The sequence below is a fragment of the Mya arenaria genome, chromosome 17 (assembly GCF_026914265.1).
Source record: "Mya arenaria isolate MELC-2E11 chromosome 17, ASM2691426v1".
Lineage (NCBI taxonomy): Eukaryota > Metazoa > Mollusca > Bivalvia > Myida > Myidae > Mya > Mya arenaria.
In genome coordinates, this window is record NC_069138.1 from 42,331,087 (window position 1) to 42,347,050 (window position 15,964).

At 35.1% G+C, this 15,964-nt stretch overlaps 1 long non-coding RNA gene across 2 annotated transcripts; it reads left to right on the forward strand.

The window, feature by feature from the left end:
• The first annotated feature begins 3,263 nt into the window (after positions 1-3,263).
• Positions 3,264-6,238, forward strand: LOC128222889 (uncharacterized). Of its 2 annotated transcripts, none has more exons than XR_008259246.1 (4): positions 3,264-3,596; positions 4,042-4,200; positions 4,444-4,574; positions 5,020-6,238. It is a non-coding gene; the product is annotated as an uncharacterized LOC128222889 (long non-coding RNA). The 2 variants fall into 2 exon arrangements; XR_008259245.1 differs by having other exon boundaries at positions 3,275-3,596; positions 4,042-4,181.
• The last annotated feature ends 9,726 nt before the right edge of the window (positions 6,239-15,964 follow it).

Consider the following 15,964-nt stretch of genomic DNA (forward strand, 5'->3'; position numbering starts at 1 on the left):
ACTGACAGAGCAATCATTCTATTTTGAATTGTAATTTTAAGCGGATCACTGCCAAGCTCGCCATATAACATATATGCAGGAGTACTTTTCCTTGAATTTGTTATTTTCCTTAAAAACATCTAGATGATTTTTTTCATAAATATCCTTACTCTCAAATCCTAGGCTTTCACAAGAGTAAGTTAATATAGGAACAATAGTATGATCAAATAGTTTAAGTTGGAGATCAATTGGTAAGTCAAGTTTATTAATTCTTCTGTATAGGAAATGAAGAGCTTGTTTTGCTTGTTGGGCTAAATGTTCTTTGGCTTTATTAAATTTCCCAGTTGGGCTAAATACCATTCCTAAATACTTATAGTTATCAACGATTTCTAGCTCTTCGTTGTTCAGTGTAAATCTATAATGTATCCACGATCTTCTGTTCGCCCCAAATATCATAACATTTGTTTTGTTTATGTTGACCTCGAGCTTCCAATGCTGACAATATTCGTTAAAATCACTAAGGCATTTCTGAATGTCATTATTAGTAATTTGTTAACTCGAAATATCGCTATTTCGAAACACATTTTTTGGTTCCTATGCTTTCGGATTAACGGTGTTCGACTGTTGTTTACTGTTCCCCATGAGAGGTATCGAATGTATTCTCTATACCACTTGCATAAAATGTTCCCTAGATGTCGGTTCATGCTAAACATGGAATAAATGTTGCATTGTTTAAAAAGCAATAGTGTTTCTTTGTTTCTGCTTTATCATTTAAACAAATTAAATTTTACTTAGTTTTGCCCAAGATGCCTATCTGTGCAATATTATTCTGTATAAGCATTATTTTTTTCCAAAGAACTACTGACCAGGCATTATATTTTCCAAATTTGAATGGGCAAGACCCTTAATGATATACTTTTGAATCCATGAAGATGGACTCCTTACAGGATTTGCAATAGCATAGTTCATTTAACCTCTATGAATTTGCACTGAATTCAAAATAACACTAGTTATGAGTGATTGCATGTCACATTCAGTCTAAAGGGCTTGAATAATAATACAAAGACTACAAAGTCTTTGCATTTTCAAATGATTTTCCTGAAATTACTGCATTATAGTATCACCAAATGAATAAAAGGGGTATATAATACTTATATTGATACCATGAGATAGTAATACTATGTTCATCATTATGTTTAATGTTCTTTCTAACGCAAAAACTGGCATTTTATTAAAAACTCTCAATTTTCTCAATTACTGTACGCACGCACCCAAATAACACTACTGGTGCAATTGGCATTCCATTAACAATGAGGAAAAGTCTCAATTTCCAAGGGTTAGTGTAAGGGTTATTTACATTATATAAACGCAACATTAGACAATAAGTTTTTGAAAGACACGCAATTTCTCTGAAATTACTGCAAGGTAATATCGCGAGGTGAATAAAGGTAGTATTAAAACAGATACTGATATCATTTGTAAGTATATTTATTAAGCTTATTAAGCTTTATCATAAGGTCTTAAGTACTTGTCAACACACAATATTGGCATTTTATTATAATATTCATTTAGTTGTCATAACCATACGTCTAAATAAATATCCAGGTTAGGGAAAATTAATTGCCACTGTATTCGATAAAATGCAAAAAATAAACGATGATCAGCGCCAATGACGAGTTAAAAAAACCTAGTATCATCAATCAAGTACATTTTTACCGAAATCCAAGTAATAGTGTTTTAGAAGAAAGTGATTGACGGATGCATCATGCACCATTCAATTGTAACCACGGCCCCCCATGTCCGGGGGTATACCGGGGATAGCCGGGAAATGGGTCGTGTTTTTACTTTTAGGTGGCCACGCAGTACCGGGTGAATGCGGTGGTTTTGTCTTCGCTTTAAATATAGCGGGGAATGGGCCTTACCTAGGGTCCCTGGGGTGCGGGGTATTTGGCGGGGATTTTACCATTTGTTCGTCCACAGGACGGTGATTTTAGCCGGGGTTGGCTGGACCGGAAGTCAAAGTCACCGCTATTCCCCGGACCTTGTGGGGGTGGTTACAATTGACTGGTGCATTAATAAGGGTTATCCATCAGTTGGATGGTTATGTGTATATGTCTAATCAACACTGGGCTGCGATATCGAATGCCTGGTTCGTATGTAACATGCTGCTGGTGCAGCTAGTTGCTGGATTGTGTTCCATCAACGAGTGAAACAAACATGTTTATATACTATACCCTCATTTACACTAAAGTATATAGGCAATTAAGTGCATAAAGATGTCGGTAAAAACGGTCTAAAAACAATTTTAAGCAGAGTCAAAAACGGCTTTTAAGACCACGATTGATGCGAGCTGATTAGGAAATTAAACTCATGGGTCCATAATGAAATTTAAAGGGTAAAGTTATGCCACCATTCCTACCTGTTGGCTTTTTAGATTCATGTCGCTTTTTTCCTGACTAGCCGAAAATAAATCCAAAAATCAAAATTAAACATAGAAGACCACTTTTGATCTGAATTGTTTGGCGGGCCACAGCGAAAAGTATATGATTGCACTATGCCTCAATCGTTATAATATGACATATTAAGGTTTTACTTTTAGTAGCCAAAAATCAAGTACAAAGCTCGAAAATAACTTCAATAATGACTACATCTTATACGAGCTGATGAGACAATTTGACTAAGGGGACAATAACAAAACGTTTGGGAGTTAACTATGTAAAACACATGTAAGTGTTGTGGTGATTTCCAGCGTACTTTAAGATACCAATTAGGTTAACATAGGTTATTTGGGACATTTATCTTTCCTTAAGGATCTGCATTATCCGTATATTCGTGTAAGAAAATGGATTTTTACTTTACTACGGAAAGCATGATTTTGGCCTGATGCATCGATTCCGTCCTAGATCTCCCATGGTCCTGGTTTCCTGCAGACCTCCCAAACATTTCTGACCCGTTGATCAGTTGCAGATTGATATTGCCGGGCATTAACAGCAAACCTCGTCTACACTAGCCAGAAAAGCCCCATAGCTTTCCTGAGCCATTACGCAAACCTATTCCTACCACAAGGCAATCATTGCACTCCGTATTTAAGAGAAGTGCTTCTGTAGCCATGATCCAGCCAGTTCTCTCTGTGGTTTTAGGAAATGTTTCAACTACCTAAGACTGTTTAAAGGTCGGTAGTAATTCACTAGGCAACTCATTTGGTCTGCAGCTACTATCGGGAGAGAACTCCCGACTGTGCCCAAATCACTTCACAATTCATAATATGTGACGACGCCTGTAGAAAGGGGTACAAAGTCGGCAATTTCAATTTCGAGAAAAACGTGTTTAAAGTGTTGTTGATTTATTTCACTGACTTTAATTGGTATAAGTGACCATTTCTTTGTTAGATTTATAAATTTTAACGTACAACAATTGTTTAAATTGCATCCATAAAATATACATATTCTCCGACAACGATATTACCGATAGCGACGAGTATAATAACAACAAGGTTATCTCCCTTATGCATATACGTAATTTCCGGTTAGTAATTGACAAACAAGAAATTTTCAAACATATACGTTTTTTGTCTTCATTTGCTGCTTTTCGAGGATGCTTCTGTCGAGTTTTGACAGGTAAATATCATTGCAGTTGTATACATTTAATATTAAATTTTATTATGTTAAAATGATATAGAAAAAGGCGAAAATATTCGTCAATTGTCATAAACCCGGAAGTAAACAAACGGCTTGAACTGGCGGTTTTATTTAATTTCCATACCACATTGTCCATAATAATGAATGAACTTGTATAATTATATAAATTTCTCATCATACCGAGTCATATGCTTTTGTAGTCATGGGAGTAAAGTGTTCCCGATGTACATGTCAACGACACTGATGACATTTTAATAAGGATTTGTGTAACTTATGAATGACCTTCATTTACTAGAAAAACTCAACCTGTCCACGATAAGATTGTAGATAATTGAAATCTGTTTATGAGTTTTTATAACAACAATAATGAATTGACGAGAGATCACAGTGCTCTACATAACATCATATTGCTATCTTATTTCAGGACAGTATCCATGTTACCTGCCCGGCCCCCTCCATTACAGTTGGGACATTGCCTGCCAGTCTTCTTCCCCAATCATGCCCAACCGATTGGTCCAATATTGTTCAAAACTTGATGGAAATGCGGTGTCATCGTAGTTTGGAGTATGTGCAGAGCACTCGAGTATATTTTAGTTATTTATAACTTTAGTTCACAAATTAATAAACGGTTGTTAATTGACAGCTTTTTCCAAGCAAGGAGAAGATTTTTGGTTGCACACATGACAACCTTGTTATACGTAATCAGAAGACATATTGTGTTATACCGAATATCTAACTGGTTTCCATATTTTATTTTGAAATCATGCAATATTTTAGATAAACAAAATAGCATGTATAAAATAAAGATGTGTATCAAATGTTGCAGGACAACAAGCAGTTTATTTCTTCGATGAGACTGAATTAAAAGGGAGCAGACACTGTTGTGAGCATGATGATCACTACTTCAAGTCCATGGCTTGGAAAAGAAAAGCCGAAATTGGCACTTTGTCTTAGCAGGTAGATAATAAATTTTTCATATTAAGCCCTAAAGTAAAATGCTTAATTTTGAAAATACTTACCTAACAGAATTGAGCACTAGATTTTTAAGAGTATTCATCTCAGCGTTAGCCTTCTAATTGTTGTCAATTACATGTAAACAAATTAACCTTGACCATAACTCAATAACTGTTGAAATTGATAAAATACATCTTTGCATACCTGTTGCCAGAGGAAGAATGTATATGTGAGATTTCATAAGTATGTTATTTTTGTATTACATTTTAAATTTTCAACAATGTTAAACAAAAATAAACACTGTTTTAACTAGCCAAGTAACTCCTCCCATTGTCAAAACACTGGCATGATATCTTGATCTCTATATAAGTTTGTTTTTTGGTGTGTTTTATTGTGATGTCAAAATATGACTGAACTAGACATAATTTCTATCAATCCATACTTTCAGCAAACATGCCTGGCTTTGTGCAGTGCAGGTTTGCTGCATCGGTGAGGGTGTAGTTTACCTTGATGAAAACCAGAGCAGTTGTGTACCCTGAACTCCTTTCCAAAATCTGCATCAAGGGGATGGATCTTGAATGGCAGTGGTATTAACATGACAAGATCAGAGAGTACAGCAGATTAGACATTGAAAAAGACAGAGTGCCATAGACAGTCTCAACCAAAGCATTGAACAAACTGTACAACCTGTTAATTAACTTTTTAGAGCTGTTTGTTTGGACTAGTGTTTGGCATTCAGAAATAAGTAATAACATTATTTCTCAGTATAAGAAATCTGTAGAAATTAGAAGCTGACATTTACTGTTACTATATAAACAAACCTCTTAGAGGTTTAGCCAGGTTAAAGAAAGACAGGGAGCCACAGAAAAGATACAGGTTTCCATGTGTCACTAGGACACCCTTCATTTAGCTGTGAAGAATTTTAACATTTTGAATGCTACAGAAAATGTTAGGAATATTGTATAATGTTTAATTGAAGTACTATTAGGTTTCAAGTGCCAAATATTTAAAGCCTGTGTGTATTTATAATCTTGTGAATATAAAGTTGTTATCAAAACAAAATCAATATTTGACAGTCTTAAGCTTTTAATTCTATGAAGGCAGGAGGTTGCCAATCTTACTCTTCATGACGGGTGCTTCCAAAAAAGAACAGGGTGCAGAAACCTTCCATAACTCTTGCTAGAACCCTAATATCCTTTTTCATCAAATAACAGTAATATTGACAATTAACAAATGATGCAGTGATATTTTTTTATGCTAATATCATCAATTTTTATTGTCATTAAGTTTTCTTATAGAATTGATTTGTACATGTAATGTATTGAAAATTGATACTTGTGGTTGCCATGGTTACAACTTGTTTCTTAGTGTAGTAATATGTTTTATACATATAAATACAATATTGCATTATGTAAACTTATAATATTTTAAGAAATAATGATTCAAACACATGTACAGAGACAATAAATACACTACTTTGTATTTTTGTTGCCATGGCAATGTTTCTGTGTATATTTGTTACATTTATTGTTTTTTATTACAGGATTGTCCATTAGTGAGATTATAATGTGTATAATAAGCATAGCTATAAAATGCATAGATACATGAAAATACCTATTTATGGATGTACATTTTCTTCATATTTCGATAATAGAATATATTTTGTACACTGACCCCCTTTGGACTTAAATCACCATAGCAACAAAAGTCTTAAACATTTTGAATATTTTTTTTTTAATTATTATGTCGTTGTGGGCTCAATAGCATCAGATTCGCTATTCACTATGGATGCGCGAATAGGATATACGCTGGGTACTTCTGTGGTTAATACCTCTGTCACAGTACCAATTATATCAGGTAGTGTATATAAAGCTTCATGTGTTAGGTCAGGTACAGTTATAGGCAGCCGGTAGAGATATGGTCGGGTATGGTCGTGGGACCCTCAAAAGTTATAAATTGGAAACCGATGGTATCTATGCAAAATATTTTTTTAGTGGAGATCTCGTGCTAAAATGATCATAATCGCATAGAATATTTTTTTAATAACAGTAGCGGCTGAACAAAATGGTTTACAAGGTTTATTAACGATATCAATTTATGCATGGGGTTTAGGCACAGGCTTCTTTGGCTTACTTTTGTTAATCTTAAGTCGTTAGAGCATAGGATGTTTTGAACAAAACTAATATAAACAAAAGTTTACGCCTAACAACGATTTGCCCTACGGGGAGGATGGTATTCGGATGTGGGTGCGGAGGCAAACCAAAGCGGATCTAACTTAGGCTTTGTAAGACCCTTTACCGGGAAATACACTTTACCGGATATGTTTCAAAGGCTGTTTCGTTGTTTGTGAACCCTTAGTTTAAACAGTATTTATTTCAACTTTACATATACAAGGTATTTTAACAATAAAACAAACAATAAGCATTTGAAAACAAGTTACCAAAACGTATATTCCTTTCCTAATAGTTATTTAGTTCGATAACTTATAATATTCAAATCCGATCAAGATGCTTAAAATAAAATGCGTGATATATTTCAAAATCTTTAAGTGAACGGTCCAGTCACTTGTGTGCTGAGTATCTCTACCTTCTCGAATTTTATACCTTTTGGAGGACCGAAGATCGTGTCACAAATAGTTGTGGTTAACCCTTGTTAAATCAAGCAGAAGCGGAATGTATCCTTGCAGCGAACACATAAACATTTTGACTCAGCACTTTTAAGTAAGTCAAGGTAAAATCATTTAAATGATTAGCACCTGTTGTGCTGGCCTTCGAATGTATTTGTGAATATCATAAAATAACGCACAAATTTAAAATCACATTAAAAGCCAAGAAAGTTTACAGTTTAACGTACATGTGAATACTTAAATCATAAATGTTACATAGTAGAATAGCTTTGCAATAAAGGACAATACAATATGTAATAATAAATCCATTACATGCATTTTAAATACAACACAATCATACGAACATTGTGCATAATACAGTAAATATACCAGGTAGAGTGGAGTACGAACATAACATAGAGTTAACAAGACGAATGTTGATGTTAAGCATCAAAGACGCGGTTCTAGATCGTAGTTACTCGGTCGTAGTGGTATATAAATAAGCAACAGAATTTATATTGCATTAAACAAAGTAGTAAAATTTATGGAATAATGGTGTAATAAAAAAAACACCAAACAATTCTTCTTTAGACTGGAAAAAAAGTCTAGCTCTTACGAGAAAATGCGTTGCATACTGCGCAATTGCTAATATGCACTTTGTCATGTAAACAAGGAAAACGTTTTTGGCATGTAATTTGAATAAGGACAACTGACAGCTGACAGGCGGTAACATGAACAGATCGGGATGAGATTTTCCTCATATTTTGTAGACGTATTTATAATGTTTTGCAACTTTTTGGTTCTAAATTAGCATACGTTGTTTCATTTTTCTGCATTAAAACATGCGACTTCAGGATGCATAGCTTCCTCAATTGCAAAATCTTATACATTTACAAAAGTTAACTAACTTAAAAATATCAGATTAGACATTAAATTCCATACTGAACAAAAGTATAGATTACGTAAGATTAAAAAATATTTAAGGTACTCAGTAATCTTTCATCGTTGTAAACATCGCAAAAGTTGGTTTTCATTGTTTTAAGTTCCAAATTCAAACTGTACTGTTTAAATTGGAAAAAAACATATCCTTATTTCAACCTCTGTTTATATTCATTTTCATTTTGAAGGCTCAAGTTCTACCTTTCGGTTGAAGCGTTTATGATTGCTTGCTCATTTAAACATTTTTAAAAAATTAAGAATACTTCGTTTTGGCTTATCCCTAAAAATTCAGACTGTATAGGTATTGGAGCGCTCTGTTTTGCTGTATGTTTTTTTTCAAAGAACTAATGATTAAAGTATTTAATGATAAATGGTAGGTTACATAATGATACTTCAGGGGATATAACATGCTTTTTAGGGACACAGTGTTGTAGACTATCATATTGTTGCCTCAGAACTGTTTCCGTATATTTCATACTTAAGCGTCATGAATCGAGACGAATCGGAACACTTTCCCATCGTCTCTCATAAGATTCAAGATTCAAGATTCAAGATTTATTTACAGAATATCCAGAAGGCCATAGTCCATGTGGACAAATATTTATACAATATAGTGTTTTCAGGTGATTCCATGCATACAAGTTACAAAACAAGACAACCAAAACAAAAAAAACAAAAAACAACAACATAAATATCAAATACGCAAATACACCAACTTCATAAGTTCAGTAAATCAAAATATTTTACAAAGCAATCTATTAATTAAATTAATGTGTCAATAACGTTAAATGTTTAATCACAGATAAGTTGAAATAAATACATGTACATATATAGAATAGTTGTTCTATAATGAGAGTTGTGTTTGCAAAATATCTCATATAAGATAACGCGATGCACGAAGCGATGTCCCTTGCCGGACTCAGATCAATAAGGCCCAACAAACAAATATGACATACGATACTTATAAATGGCGACAAAATGTGTTTTTTTAACTTATTTGGCACGTATCTTGAATTAAGCCTCGAACGTATTCAAACTGCTATTAACGAAAACGTAAACGAGGCGGTCGCGCTCATATTACATGTATATAAATCGTCTGCAAAATATGCGCTCAAATTAAGAATTTAAGTCTACTATACAATCACAGCCCGTTTGGTGGGATAACGGATGCGATGAATTGAAGCGCAACAAGTATTCACTCTTACGTCGCTTTAGGTACACAAATATTGAGCAGGATTTTGCTACATATAAAGCAGTGCGTAACAGGTTTAAATCACTTTGTAGATCTAAACAGATTTCGCATCAAATTGACCGTAAAAAATGTACTGTTACGAGCTAGCAATAATCCAAAACTGTTGTGGTCATTATCGAAGTCTAGCGCTCGCCAAACTAATTCAATTCCTTGTAATATTAAGAATGAAGAATGGTTTAGGTATTTTGAGGACCTATTATTTAAAGATGGTCAGTTTAACTTGTTAAATATAAACACGAATGGTATACATAACCATAACATTGATTCAGTATCGAATTGTCCTGTTACTAACGAAGAAGTGTTTCGGAGTATCGGTAAACTTTAAACGGACAAGACATGTGGCGCTGATGGAATAGGGGCAGAGTTTTATAAGCACACATGTGACCAAATAGCACCCATATTATTGATACTTTTTAATAAAATTTTAGATACAGGGTCATTCCCAGATGCTTGGTGCGAAAGCATTTTGGTGCCTATATTTAAGTCAGGCTCGAGAAACGATCCATCTAATTTTAGAGGCATTTGTCTCATCAATGTTCATTTTCTGGTATAATAAATGATCGACTTACACGTTGGGCGGAGGAGTTCGACGTCATTGACGAGGCGCAGGCGGGTTTTCGCGCGGGCTATTCTACTATAGATAATATTTTCTGTTTGCAATCAATGATAACGAAATATACATCAAAGCCTGGGTGGAGGTTTTACGTATTGTTTGTCAACTTTAAAAAGGTATTTGATTCGTTAGTTCACCAAAAACTGTTTACTAGTTTGATGAGTAAAGGCATTCGTGGCAAAATATTAAATGTTCTTGTATCAATGTATGCAAATTTGACCGCGCGCGTTAGAGTAGAAAAGATAAATTTATCAGAAGCTTTTATTTGCAACATAGGTACCAGACAAGCAGATTTGAGTTCACCGATAATTTTTAGTCTATATATAAACGACCTCTGTTCTTATTTAAGGGAAAATTTTAACAGAGGAATTTTCATAACAAATGATATTCCCGACATTATAATTCTGCTATTCGCTGACGACGTTGCAAATTGCGCAGAAACCGCGAATAACTTACAATTGCAACTTAACCGTATATCGGAATATTGTGATAAGACGGAAATGACTGTGAAATTAAAGAAAACTGAAATCATTGTATTTCGAAACGACGGCCCGTTGAGAAGTTATGAAACTTGGCTATACAAACGTCAACATGTAAAGGCAACCTCTATGTTTAAATATATGGGTCTACTTTGTACCCCCCCCCCCCCCCAACTTTCTTGGTCAGATGCAAAACACCAGTTAACATTGCAGGCCAGGAAAGCAGTTTTCGCTATCAAATCTTATGAAAGACCGTTTGATCGCTTTAATAACAAAGAACTTTTTAAACTGTTTGACACTAATAATGGTCCGCATTCTTACATTAGGAGCGGAGATTTGGGGTTGTAGTTACGCCCCTGAAATCGAACGAGCTCAAAGTTCGTTCTGTAATTTTTTTCGGTCTAAATATAAGTACAAATTATTGTATGGCACTAGGTGAATGTGGTCGTGCTCCACTTTGCGTGATATATTATTCAAAATGTATTAAATACTGTTATGAAATTATGCATATGCAAAACCATCGCTACCCTAAACATTGTTACGTTATGTTAAAACGTCAAGACGATATTGGAAGAATAAATTGGGTAACAAAAGTTAGAGAAATATTATTTCAGTATGGATTTGGCTACGTCTGGCTATGGCAAGACGTAGGCGACATTAATACTTTCAACGCGCAATTTAAACTTCGCTTAATCGACTGTATGACTCAGGGGTGGCACGACCCCATTTTTACATCCTCAAGATGCGATCTCTATAAACATGTTAAATCCTTACTCAATCCGGAAAATATATTTCCATAAACTTGTCATATATATAGATAATAGTTTTGTTATAAGACAAGTGGCAATATTTATTTTTTACTTGTTAAAAATGGCGGTTTGAAATTTGTATACAATTTGTATTAATCAATGACACCACTGTATTGTAATTAATGATGTATATATAAAAGTATTTATTTTGGGCCAGAGGCCTTTATGTGCTGAATAAAGTTGAGTTGAGTTGAGATAATCCAAATACTTCAAACGTCTTGCTTATACAAGTGAACTTAATATGCTGGTACATTGAACAAAACATAACGTGTGTGCGCAATTTCAAACTACAACAGACAAGGCGTCTTTGATTACATGTGTAATCTTTCTGGAATCATGTTGTCCGGAGCCCGCAAAATAAACATTTCTGTTTTAGTGACATTTATAAAGTATTTGATTTTTAGGAATTCAGCTGTTTTCTTATTACTTCTTTAGGATGTTTTGTGTATTTGATATTAAAGTCATATAAGTATAAGATTGATACGAAAGAAGTGATATTCTTAATGGTTTCTACCTTTTTTTTCAAGATTTATGAACTTGACTCCCCTAGTCTGAAATATAAGTTATATATAATGGTTACACCCATAGGGTTTGTTAAAATGGACTATTTCATTTTGGTCACGTGATGTTAAGGTATATAAGCAGCGAAAGGCATAGAAATGGTTAGTTCGTGTCTCGACGCCGATGGGAGAACATCACGTTAAACATATAGGGAAGCTTTGAAGTATCTTTTTGTACTGTTTAGGGCGGGTTCTGAACTATTGGGGACTAGGAGAATTAAAGTGAAGCATTGCGCTACAGCTTCTACTTTCCAGGTTCGGACATCCGTGGTGTTTCTTTTTGGCCTTTTAGTAAGCCTGGATCATTGCCATACAGACGGAACAGGGTTAATGGTTTGATTTCCCGTACGCTATACAATAAGGACTGCGGGTTTCACTGATATATTGTGAGTTTGGTTTATAAGCGTTTTGTATGCTGGTCTTGTTTGAAGATAAAGCATAGGTGTTGTAGTGTTTTTGTTTGTGCGTTCTTGGTTTTGGAATATTTAAACATTGATTCTTAAACCATAATAATTATTTCTAATCATTTGGCTTTGTAAGCAATCATTGTTAATCGCGTGTACATATTACTGATTTAATACTTAATTTTTTGGACAATGCAGTCAGAGAATATGTTAGTAGTTTAATTTAAGGTAGCGTGTCAGAGCTAGTTAAGGGAAGGAACGTTACACAATTTGGCTCCCAACGTGGGGCAATATATGATTCATAGCAATCTAGCTTACCCTTGGTACAATACCAAGCATGGACATTCCAAACCAGAACGAGGTTTCGAGACTGATGGACGAAAATGCTGTCTTGAAATAAGAAATAACAAGGCTCAAGTGAGAGCAGGAAATTTCATCGTTGGAAAAGGAGCTCGACAGAACTGCAGCACCAAGCAGGATGTCTACACCAAAACCTCAGCTTAAACCTGAGGCCCAGGACCCGGGTATGGACAGATATGTAACTCAGCGTAGAAAACGGCCGGATGCTAAACCTGAAAGTAGTACAGGACAGAACAGGTGCCATGTGAAGCCTGCTACATATGATGACACTGGAGCATGGACGGACTAAAAGGCACATTTCGGGACATGCGCTCAGTTAAACGGATGGTCCGAAGAACAGAAAGGTTTGTCTCTTTCGGTATCATTGAGAGCCCAGCCCAGGGTGTTTTTGGAAACCTGAGCTCAAATACAACTGACTATAAAGAGTTAGTCAGAGCATTAGAGGACCGAATTTTGCCTGCCAACAAGACTGAACTTTATAGGGTTCAACTTCGTGATAGGCGGCAGAAGGCCATGAAGTCCATGGGAGAACTAGGTCAGGATATACGAATCTGGCATATTCTAGTACACCTATAGATGTAAGGGAAACCTTAGCAAAATAGCAATTCATGGATGTATTGGTTAATTCAGAGATGAGGCTAAAAATCAAGCAGTCAAAACCAACCAATCTGAATGATGCTGTATGGCAGCTTTTTATCGGGGTGAGAAAAGACAGCAGGAACAGATGAGGTCTGCATCCACTGAGACTGAATCACAGGCTAGGGTATAGAAGATTATTTCTAATCATTTGGTTTTGTAAGCAAGTATTGTTAATCGCGTGTACATATTACTGATTTCATACTTATTTTTAGTAGTTTAATTTAAGGTAGCATGTCCGAGCTAGATAGGGAATAAACGTTACACACGCATAAACATTTGGCTGATGCTTTTTCAACCCAATTGAAATGGCGTTGTACGTTTAATTAAGAAAGCCAAACTGTTAAATTTATTCAAAAACTACCGTTTTTTTAAAGGGTCAGGGTATATGCAATGCGTTAATTGTTCCTCCCCAAAATCAAGTCAGAATTTGTTTGGTTAATAAAACACTAATTACTACATGACTTTTGTATATATAAAAAGTAACTTATGACGTTGCTGTTATATCTTTTATACATTCTTTTTATATTCTATTATTGAAGAAATGCACGTGCAACCTTATAATTCTGGTCTCTGTCGGGCATACACTGCAGATGCTCGCCTATTTAATAGATCTAGACAATATAATTGACTTAACACTCGCACGCTGATTCGGGGGTGTCAGATCAAAATGAAAGTACCAGAAGGGCTGTCGGGACTCGGATTTCACGCATACTTTTTAGAACCAGAAGTTAACCATCGTGCCCCTGCAATTGCCACCAATGATTTTCGTGTAATAAGTTTCTAACATAGCAATTTTTTTTTTCGGTTTTTCGTGATCTAGTTAGAGGTGGAGACGAGACCGAGACTACAAGAAAAAAACACGCTTTCTAAGAAACAGGCTTGTAATCCGACTGTTGAGACGGTTTAGGGGGTTGTTTGGATTCTGTAATGATAACTGTCCTAAGCAAGCAATGCATATGATCAATTTAAGTAAGTTCGAATATACCATACTGCGAATGGCAACTAGTTTCATGTATCACAAGCTTTAACTGATTCTGTTTTCTTGCGCTAAAATAATTAAATATAGTTTGAAAAATGTATTAATAATAATTTGAAAGGAAAAAGACAGACAAATATTCTTTCTAAACAACCGGCACTTAATTTAACATATTCAATGTTCTCAATTGCCTTACCATTGCATCGAAATAAACACCCCAGGTGCAAATGGCATTCATCTTGGAAAACGCAATGTTCTCAATTCTCATAAACACGCGTGCAAAAAAGACACAGTATGCATATTTGCTCGGAACGCCAGATTAGGGTGATGGTTATTTACGCAATATAAGCGCAACGTTAAACAAGTTTTTGAAAGACAAGCATACTTCTGTACTTTTTTTCTTGAAATTACTGCAATGTTATATTCCGAGGTGAATAGGGGTTGTATTATAAACAAATATTGATATCAAAGGTTCTTAAAGTAGCTTTATCATTAGGTTTTATGTACATTTTATTGTCATTTTATTATAAATATTTATTAAAATTCCATAAAAAAGCGTCCAAACAAATACCTAGACAGGGGCAAATATATATTGCCAAAAATGCAAAAAATAAAAGATGGTCAGCGTCAATAATGATTAAAACACATCGTCTCATCAATAACGTTCATCTGTCTCCTACATATGTAAAATCACAATTTCCGCTGTGTGTTTTAAGCGCAATTGCACATGCCGTTAATGCAACGTCACGACTTCACATTTCCTGTTATTTTAATGTTTGTTACAGTTTTTGTTCAGAAATATCGTACAAATAACAACCTTGTATCTAAAGGAGACTGAAAAACATTCATGACGTGAAGTGGCGACTTTAAACAACGGGCAGTGATACCGTGTTTCGAAGCGCTATGGAAAAGGCCTACTCCGACGTTTAATATGATGAAAGAGACCGGCAAGAAAAACGGCAGATTTCTGGTGTTTAAGTGACGATTTAAGGACGGGCGTCAGTCTATCAAAGACGATGAACGTTGTGGCCATTCCACGCATGTGAAATCAACAATGGTGCGGTAAGCTAGAGAAAAGATTCACTAAGACATGTGTTTATCTGTTAGACTGTTAGCAACTGAGCTTCGAACTTGTTCATAGTAGAATTCTAAAATCCCTATAAATATTGTGAGTGCAAAATAAGCAACTGCGTACCGAGCATTAAACCAAACGATTGTTTTGTTCCAGAGAGTTTTTAGAACAATGACAATGATAAAGAAGAATTTCGCGATCGTATTAAAACGCCAAGCGAGAACTGGTTATGGCCGTATTACCCCGAATCCAAAATGCAGTATTCCGTGTGACAGACACCCAACATTGCACCACCGCAAAAAACGATGGTTAAGAAATCAGGGGGAAACACATGTTTGTATTTGTTATGGATTGGCGAGGGATGATCCTAACTCACCAGATTCCCGATGGAAAGACCGTCAATGCCGCATACCTTACCAATTTATTTCAAATAATACTTTGCACCTCTATGGACGTTGTGATTTTCCTGAAGTCAAAGCTTAACGACGAGGTAAACACTTTCAGACCGTCTGTGAGTTGAAGGTGAAGACGCAGAGAATTGTTTATCAATTTGACAGTAAATGGTACAGAGATACCTACAATAAGTGTTTCTCTCGCCAAAAACAGTACAAAAGCGGCAATTACATTGAGGAAAAAGGACGCGTTATTAAATAACGTCAAAATTAATCAATATAAAACCATACGT